This window comes from Gadus chalcogrammus, unplaced genomic scaffold (genome assembly GCF_026213295.1).
Source record: "Gadus chalcogrammus isolate NIFS_2021 unplaced genomic scaffold, NIFS_Gcha_1.0 GACHA078, whole genome shotgun sequence".
NCBI lineage: Eukaryota > Metazoa > Chordata > Actinopteri > Gadiformes > Gadidae > Gadus > Gadus chalcogrammus.
This window is the reverse complement of record NW_026613513.1, coordinates 190,449-198,568: the sequence shown is the minus strand read 5'-3', so window position 1 is coordinate 198,568 and position 8,120 is coordinate 190,449. Positions and strand designations below refer to the sequence as shown.

General features: G+C 44.9%; 9 non-coding genes across 9 annotated transcripts; all 9 read right to left on the bottom strand.

Annotated features, from left to right (window-relative positions):
- Positions 1-283: 283 nt before the first annotated feature.
- Positions 284-356, bottom strand: trnav-cac (transfer RNA valine (anticodon CAC)). The gene has a single exon. It is a non-coding gene; the product is annotated as a tRNA-Val (tRNA).
- A 994-nt stretch (positions 357-1,350) lies between these two features.
- Positions 1,351-1,423, bottom strand: trnav-cac (transfer RNA valine (anticodon CAC)). The gene has a single exon. It is a non-coding gene; the product is annotated as a tRNA-Val (tRNA).
- Positions 1,424-1,791: 368 nt separating this feature from the next.
- Positions 1,792-1,864, bottom strand: trnav-uac (transfer RNA valine (anticodon UAC)). Its single transcript has one exon. It is a non-coding gene; the product is annotated as a tRNA-Val (tRNA).
- Positions 1,865-2,101: 237 nt separating this feature from the next.
- On the bottom strand, positions 2,102-2,174 carry trnav-cac (transfer RNA valine (anticodon CAC)). Its single transcript has one exon. It is a non-coding gene; the product is annotated as a tRNA-Val (tRNA).
- Positions 2,175-4,182: 2,008 nt separating this feature from the next.
- trnav-aac (transfer RNA valine (anticodon AAC)) lies at positions 4,183-4,255 on the bottom strand. The gene has a single exon. It is a non-coding gene; the product is annotated as a tRNA-Val (tRNA).
- Positions 4,256-4,492: 237 nt separating this feature from the next.
- On the bottom strand, positions 4,493-4,565 carry trnav-cac (transfer RNA valine (anticodon CAC)). Its single transcript has one exon. It is a non-coding gene; the product is annotated as a tRNA-Val (tRNA).
- A 784-nt stretch (positions 4,566-5,349) lies between these two features.
- trnav-cac (transfer RNA valine (anticodon CAC)) lies at positions 5,350-5,422 on the bottom strand. The gene has a single exon. It is a non-coding gene; the product is annotated as a tRNA-Val (tRNA).
- Positions 5,423-6,558: 1,136 nt separating this feature from the next.
- trnav-aac (transfer RNA valine (anticodon AAC)) lies at positions 6,559-6,631 on the bottom strand. The gene has a single exon. It is a non-coding gene; the product is annotated as a tRNA-Val (tRNA).
- A 1,005-nt stretch (positions 6,632-7,636) lies between these two features.
- Positions 7,637-7,709, bottom strand: trnav-cac (transfer RNA valine (anticodon CAC)). The gene has a single exon. It is a non-coding gene; the product is annotated as a tRNA-Val (tRNA).
- Positions 7,710-8,120: the final 411 nt, after the last annotated feature.

Genomic DNA, 8,120 nt, shown 5'->3' with positions numbered 1-8,120 from the left:
CCTTTCGCGTGTAAGACGAACGTGATAACAACTACACTACGGAAACCTATGAGATTGAAAAAAAACCTAGAAAATATTGTCATCAGAAGCTCCCGCATGAACAGCTTTTCCGCATTGGTTTAAATACTTAATAATATGAAGAGGCTATCGGTTCAAGAGGTGGCGTGGTGCCAAGTAGACGCTGCTGAAGGTTCTGTTCAAGATAGACTCTTCACGAATAGCTACGTGATAGTAAAACAGGAGAATTTAAACATTAACTTTGTATACCTCAAAACTGTTATGCTATTTCCACCCGGTTTCGAACCAGGGACCTTTCGCGTGTGAGGCGAACGTGATAACCACTACACTACGGAAATACATACAAGGCGAATCTGGCAACCCATCAGAATCCCGTCATCAACCGTCCAGTCTCGTTCACAACATTTAATGGAACCAGGGTCAGAGTGGTCAGGTGTGAATGTAAGTGGTTATATCATACATGTTTGAAACATATTATCCTAAACATCCATTCGCCCATCTGCTACAGCGGGGAACAATGCTAGCACACTCGGCCTCAATTGTAAAGTCCCAGAAGTCCATGCTAGAGAGGTGCACGTAGAAGATTCAGTAACGCTAGGCAAATCAGGAAAGGAGGTTGACACCCAGACACTCCTAAGAACTTCTCCCAACTAGAGTTAGAGTTTAACTTTCATACAGTCTATGCTCTCAACTGCGAGCGCTAAATACAAATACTTTCACCATGTTTCCGCCCGGTCTCGAACCTGGGACCTTTCGCGAGACAGTCAAACATGATAACCACTACACTACTGAAACCTGTTATATTGAAAAAAAAACTAGAAAATATTGTCATCAGAAGCACCCGCATGAACAGGTTTTCCGCGCAGGTTTAAATACTTAATAATATGACGAGGCTATCGGTTGAAGAGGTGGCGTGGTGCCCAGTAGACACTGCTGAAGGTTGTGTTCCAGAAAGACTTTTCTCGAATAGCTGCTTGATAGTAAAGCAGGAGAATTTAAACATTACATTTGTAAGTCATGCTGTTTCCGCCCGGTCTTGAACCGGGGACCTTTTGCGTGTAAGACGAACGTGATAACAAATACACTACGGAAACCTGTGAGATTGAAAAAAAACCCTAGGAAATATTGTCATCAGAAGCTCCCGCATGAACAGCTTTTCCGCATTGGTTTAAATACTTAATAATATGAAGAGGCTATCGGTTCAAGAGGTGGCGTGGTGCCAAGTAGACGATGCTGAAGGTTCTGTTCAAGATAGACTCTTCACGAATAGCTACTTGATAGTAAAGCAGGAGAATATAAACATTAACTTTGTATACCTCAAAACCGTTATGCTGTTTCCGCCCGATTTCGAACCGGGGACCTTTCGCGTGTGAGGCGAACGTGATAACCACTACACTACGGAAACACATATATGGTAAATCTGGCAACCCATCAGAATCCCGTCATCAACCGTCCAGTCTCGTTCACAACATTTAATGGAACCAGGGTCAGAGTGGTCAGGTGTGAATGTAAGTGGTTATATCATACATGTTTGAAACATATTATCCTATCTGCTACAGCAGGGAACAATGCTAGCACGCTCGGCCTCAATTGTAAAGTCCCAGAAGTCCATGCTAGAGAGGTGCACGTAGAAGACTCAGTAACGCTAGGCAAATCAGGAAAGGAGGTTGACACCCAGACACTCCTAAGAAATTCTCACAACTAGAGATAGAGTTTAACTTTCATACAGTCTATGCTCTCAACTGCGAGCGCTAAATACAAATACTTTGACCATGTTTCCGCCCGGTCTCGAACCGGGGACCTTTCGCGTGTAAGGCGAACGTGATAACCACTACACTACGAAAACCTGTTAGACTGAGCAAAACCCTAGAAAATTTTGTCAGCAGAAGCTCCCGCATGAACAGGTTTTCAGCGCAGGTTTAAACACTTAATAATATGACGAGGCTATCGGTTGAATGGGTGGCGTGGTGCCAAGTACACGCTGCTGAAGGTTCTGTTCCAGATAGACTTTTCCCGAATAGCTGCTTGATAGTAAAGCAGGAGAATTTAAACATTAACTTTGTTGATCTCAAAATTGTAATGCTGTTTCCGCCCGGTTTCGAACCGGGGACCTTTCGCGTGTGAGGCGAACGTGATACCCACTACACTACGGAAACACATATACGTATAATCTGGCAACCCATCAGAATCCCGTCATCAACCGTCCAGTCTCATTCACAACCTTTAATGGAACCAGGGTCAGAGTGGTCAGGTGTGAATCTAAGTGGTTATATCATACATGTTTGAAACATATTATCCTAAACATCCATTCGCCCATCTGCTACAGCGGGGAACAATGCTAGCACGCTCGGCCTCAATTGTAAAGTCCCAGAAGTCCATGCTAGAGAGGTGCACGTAGAAGATTCAGTAACGCTAGGCAAATCAGGAAAGGAGGTTGACACCCAGAAACTCCTAAGAACTTCTCCCAACTAGAGTTAGAGTTTAACTTTCATACAGTCTATGCTCTCAACTGCGAGCGCTAAATACAAATACTTTCACCATGTTTCCGCCCGGTCTCGAACCTGGGACCTTTCGCGAGACAGTCAAACGTGATAACCACTACACTACTGAAAAATGTTAGATTGAAAAAAAACCTAGAAAATATTGTCATCAGAAGCACCCGCATGAACAGGTTTTCCGCGCAGGTTTAAATACTTAATAATATGACGAGGCTATCGGTTGAAGAGGTGGCGTGGTGCCCAGTAGACACTGCTGAAGGTTGTGTTCCAGAAAGACTTTTCCCGAATAGCTGCTTGATAGTAAAGCAGGAGAATTTAAACATTAACTTTGTTGATCTCAAAATTGTAATGCTGTTTCCGCCCGGTTTCGAACCGGGGACCTTTCGCATGTGAGGCAAACGTCATAACCACTACACTACGGAAACACATGCACGGAAAACCTGGCAACCCATCAGAATCCCGTCATCTACCGTCCAGTCTAGTTCACAACATTTAATGGAACTAGGGTCAGAGTGGTCAGGTGTGAATGTGAGTGGTTATATCATACATATTTGAACCATATTATCCTAAACATCCATTCGCCCATCTGCTACCGCGGAGAACAATGCTAGCACGCTAGGCCTCAATTGTAAAATCGTGACGACAGCGGCCAAAGCCCGCCATGACATGCTAATGGGATACGAACCGTCCATTGCACGCTAGACGATCCAGGATGAGACGTTTACCCCAGCAGTCCATGCTGGAGAGGTGCACGTAGAAGACTCAGTAACGCTAGGCAAAACAGGGAAGGAGGTTGACACCCAGACACTCCTATGAACTTCTCACAACTAGAGTTAGAGTTTAACTTTCATACAGTCTATGCTCTCAACTGCGAGCCCTAAATACAAATACTTTGACCATGTTTCCGCCCGGTCTCGAACCTGGGACCTTTCGCGTGATAGTCAAACGTGATAACCACTACACTACTGAAACCTGTGAGATTGAAAAAAAAAACAGAAAAAATTGTCATCAGAAGCACCCGCATGAACAGGTTTTCCGCGCAGGTTTAAATACTTAATAATATGACGAGGCTATCGGTTGAAGAGGTGGCGTGGTGCCCAGTAGACACTGCTGAAGGTTCTGTTCAAGATAGACTCTTCACGAATAGCTACTTGATAGTGAAGCAGGAGAATATAAACTTTAACTTTGTATACCTCAAAACCGTTATGCTGTTTCCGCCCGATTTCAAACCGGGGACCTTTCGCGTGTGAGGCGAACGTGATAACCACTACACTACGGAAACACATACACAGTAAATCTGGCAACCCATCAGAATCCCGTCATCAACCGTCCAGTCTCGTTCACAACATTTAATGGAACCAGGGTCAGAGTGGTAAGATGTGAATGTAAGTGGTTATATCATACATGTTTGAAAAATATTATCCTTAACATCCATTCGCCCATCTGCTACAGCGGGGAACAATGCTAGCACGCTCGGCCTCAATTGTAAAGTCCCAGAAGTCCATGCTAGAGAGGTGCACGTAGAAGATTCAGTAACGCTAGGCAAATCAGGAAAGGAGGTTGACACCCAGACACTCCTAAGAACTTCTCCCAACTAGAGTTAGAGTTTAACTTTCATACAGTCTATGCTCTCAACTGCGAGCGCTAAATACAAATACTTTCACCATGTTTCCGCCCGGTCTCGAACCAGGAACCTTTCGCGTGTTAGGCGAACGTGATAACCACTACACTACGGAAACCTGTTAATCTGAGCAAAATCCTAGAAAATTTTGTCAGCAGAAGCTCCCGCATGAACAGGTTTTCAGCGCAGGTTTAAACACTTAATAATATGACGAGGATATCGGTTGAAGAGGTGGCGTGGTGCCAAGTAGACGCTGCTGAAGGTTCTGTTCCAGATAGACTTTTCCCGAATAGCTGCTTGATAGTAAAGCAGGAGAATTTAAACATTAACTTTGTTGATCTCAAAATTGTAATGCTGTTTCCGCCCGGTTTCGAACCGGGGACCTTTCGCGTGTGAGGCGAACGTGATAACCACTACACTACGGAAACACATACATGGATAATCTGGCAACCCATCAGAATCCCGTCATCTACCGTCCAGTCCAGTTCACAACATTTAATGGAACCAGGGTCAGAGTGGTCAGGTGTAAATGTAAGTGGTTATATCATACATATTTGAACCATATTATCCTAAACATCAATTCGCCCATCTACTACCGCGGAGAACAATGCTAGCACGCTAGGCCTCAATTGTAAAATCGTGACGACAGCGGCCAAAGCCCGCCATGACATGCTAATGGGATACGAACCGTCCATTGCACGCTAGACGATCCAGGATGAGACGTTTACCCCAGCAGTCCATGCTGGAGAGGTGCACGTAGATGACTCAGTAACGCTAGGCAAAACAGGAAAGGAGGTTGACACCCAGACACTCCTATGAACTTCTCACAACTAGAGTTAGAGTTTAACTTTCATACAGTCTATGCTCTCAACTGCGAGCCCTAAATACAAATACTTTGACCATGTTTCCGCCCGGTCTCAAACCTGGGACCTTTCGCGTGATAGTAAAACGTGATAACCACTACACTACTGAAACCTGTGAGATTGAAAAAAACCCTAGAAAAAATTGTCATCAGAAGCACCCGCATGAACAGGTTTTCCGCGCAGGTTTAAATACTTAATAATATGACGAGGCTATCGGTTGAAGAGGTGGCGTGGTGCCCAGTAGACACTGCTGAAGGTTCTGTTCAAGATAGACTCTTCACGAATAGCTACTTGATAGTAAAGCAGGAGAATATAAACATTAACTTTGTATACCTCAAAACCGTTATGCTGTTTCCGCCCGATTTCGAACCGGGGACCTTTCGCGTGTGAGGCGAACGTGATAACCACTACACTACGGAAACACATACACAGTAAATCTGGCAACCCATCAGAATCCCGTCATCAACCGTCCAGTCTCGTTCACAACATTTAATGGAACCAGGGTCAGAGAGGTCAGGTGTGAATGTAAGTGGTTATATCATACATGTTTGAAACATATTATCCTATCTGCTACAGCGGGGAACAATGCTAGCACGCTCGGCCTCAATTGTAAAGTCCCAGAAGTCCATGCTAGAGAGGTGCACGTAGAAGATTCAGTAACGCTAGGCAAATCAGGAAAGGAGGTTGACACCCAGACACTCCTAAGAACTTCTCCCAACTAGAGTTAGAGTTTAACTTTCATACAGTCTATGCTCTCAACTGCGAACGCTAAATACAAATACTTTCACCATGTTTCCGCCCGGTCTCGAACCAGCGACCTTTCGCGTGTTAGGCGAACGTGATAACCACTACACTACGGAAACCTGTTAGACTGAGGAAAACCCTAGAAAAATTTTGTCAGCAGAAGCTCCCGCATGAACAGGTTTTCAGCGCAGGTTTAAACACTTAATAATATGACGAGGCTATCGGTTGAAGAGGTGGCGTGGTGCCAAGTAGACGCTGCTGAAGGTTCTGTTCCAGATAGACTTTTCCCGAATAGCTGCTTGATAGTAAAGCAGGAGAATTTAAACATTAACTTTGTTGATCTCAAAATTGTAATGCCGTTTCCGCCCGGTTTTGAACCGGGGACCTTTCGCGTATGAGGCGAACTTGATAACCACTACACTACGGAAACACATACATGGATAATCTGGCAACCCATCAGAATCCCGTCATCTACCGTCCAGTCTAGTTCACAACATTTAATGGAACCAGGGTCAGAGTGGTAAGATGTGAATGTAAGTGGTTATATCATACATGTTTGAAAAATATTATCCTAAACATCCATTCGCCCATCTGCTACAGCGGGGAACAATGCTAGCACGCTCGGCCTCAATTGTAAAGTCCCAGAAGTCCATGCTAGAGAGGTGCACGTAGAAGATTCAGTAACGCTAGGCAAATCAGGAAAGGAGGTTGACACCCAGACACTCCTAAGAACTTCTCCCAACTAGAGTTAGAGTTTAAATTTCATACAGTCTATGCTCTCAACTGCGAGCGCTAAATACAAATACTTTCACCATGTTTCCGCCCGGTCTCGAACCAGGGACCTTTCGCGTGTTAGGCGAACGTGATAACCACTACACTACGGAAACCTGTTAGACTGATCAAAACCCTAGAAAATTTTGTCAGCAGAAGCTCCCGCATGAACAGGTTTTCAGCGCAGGTTTAAACACTTAATAATATGACGAGGCTATCGGTTGAAGAGGTGGCGTGGTGCCAAGTAGACGCTGCTGAAGGTTCTGTTCCAGATAGACTTTTCCCGAATAGCTGCTTGATAGTAAAGCAGGAGAATTTAAACATTAACTTTGTTGATCTCAAAATTGTAATGCTATTTCCGCCCGGTTTCGAACCGGGGACCTTTCGCGTGTGAGGCAAACGTGATAACCACTACACTACAGAAACACATACACGGAAAATCAGGCAACCCATCAGAATCCCGTCATCAACCGTCCAGTCTCGTTCACAACATTTAATGGAGCCAGGGTCAGAGTGGTCAGGTGTGAATGTAAGTGGTTATATCATACATGTTTGAAACATATTATCCTAAACATCCATTCGCCCATCTGCTACAGCGGGGAACAATGCTAGCACGCTCGGCCTCAATTGTAAAGTCCCAGAAGTCCATGCTAGAGAGGTGCACGTAGAAGATTCAGTAACGCTAGGCAAATCAGGAAAGGAGGTTGACACCCAGACACTCCTAAGAACTTCTCCCAACTAGAGTTAGAGTTTAACTTTCATACAGTCTATGCTCTCAACTGCGAGCGCTAAATACAAATACTTTCACCATGTTTCCGCCCGGTCTCGAACCGGGGACCTTTAGCGTGTTAGGCGAACGTGATAACCACTACACTACGGAAACCTGTTAGACTGAGGAAAACCCTAGAAAAATTTTGTCAGCAGAAGCTCCCGCATGAACAGGTTTTCAGCGCAGGTTTAAACACTTAATAATATGACGAGGCTATCGGTTGAAGAGGTGGCGTGGTGCCAAGTAGACGCTGCTGAAGGTTCTGTTCCAGATAGACTTTTCCCGAATAGCTGCTTGATAGTAAAGCAGGAGAATTTAAACATTAACTTTGTTGATCTCAAAATTGTAATGCCGTTTCCGCCCGGTTTCGAACCGGGGACCTTTCGCGTGTGAGGCGAACGTGATAACCACTACACTACAGAAACACATACATGGTGAATCTGGCAACCCATCAGAATCCCGTCATCTACCGTCCAGTCTAGTTCACAACATTAAATGGAACCAGGGTCAGAGTGGTCAGGTGTAAATGTAAGTGGTTATATCATACATATTTGAACCATATTATCCTAAACATCCATTCGCCCATCTACTACCGCGGAGAACAATGCTAGCACGCTAGGCCTCAATTGTAAAATCGTGACGACAGCGGCCAAAGCCCGCCATGACATGCTAATGGGATACGAACCGTCCATTGCACGCTAGACGATCCAGGATGAGACGTTTACCCCAGCAGTCCATGCTGGAGAGGTGCACGTAGAAGACTCAGTAACGCTAGGCAAAACAGGAAAGGAGGTTGACACCCAGACACTCCTATGAACTTCTCACAACTAGAGTTA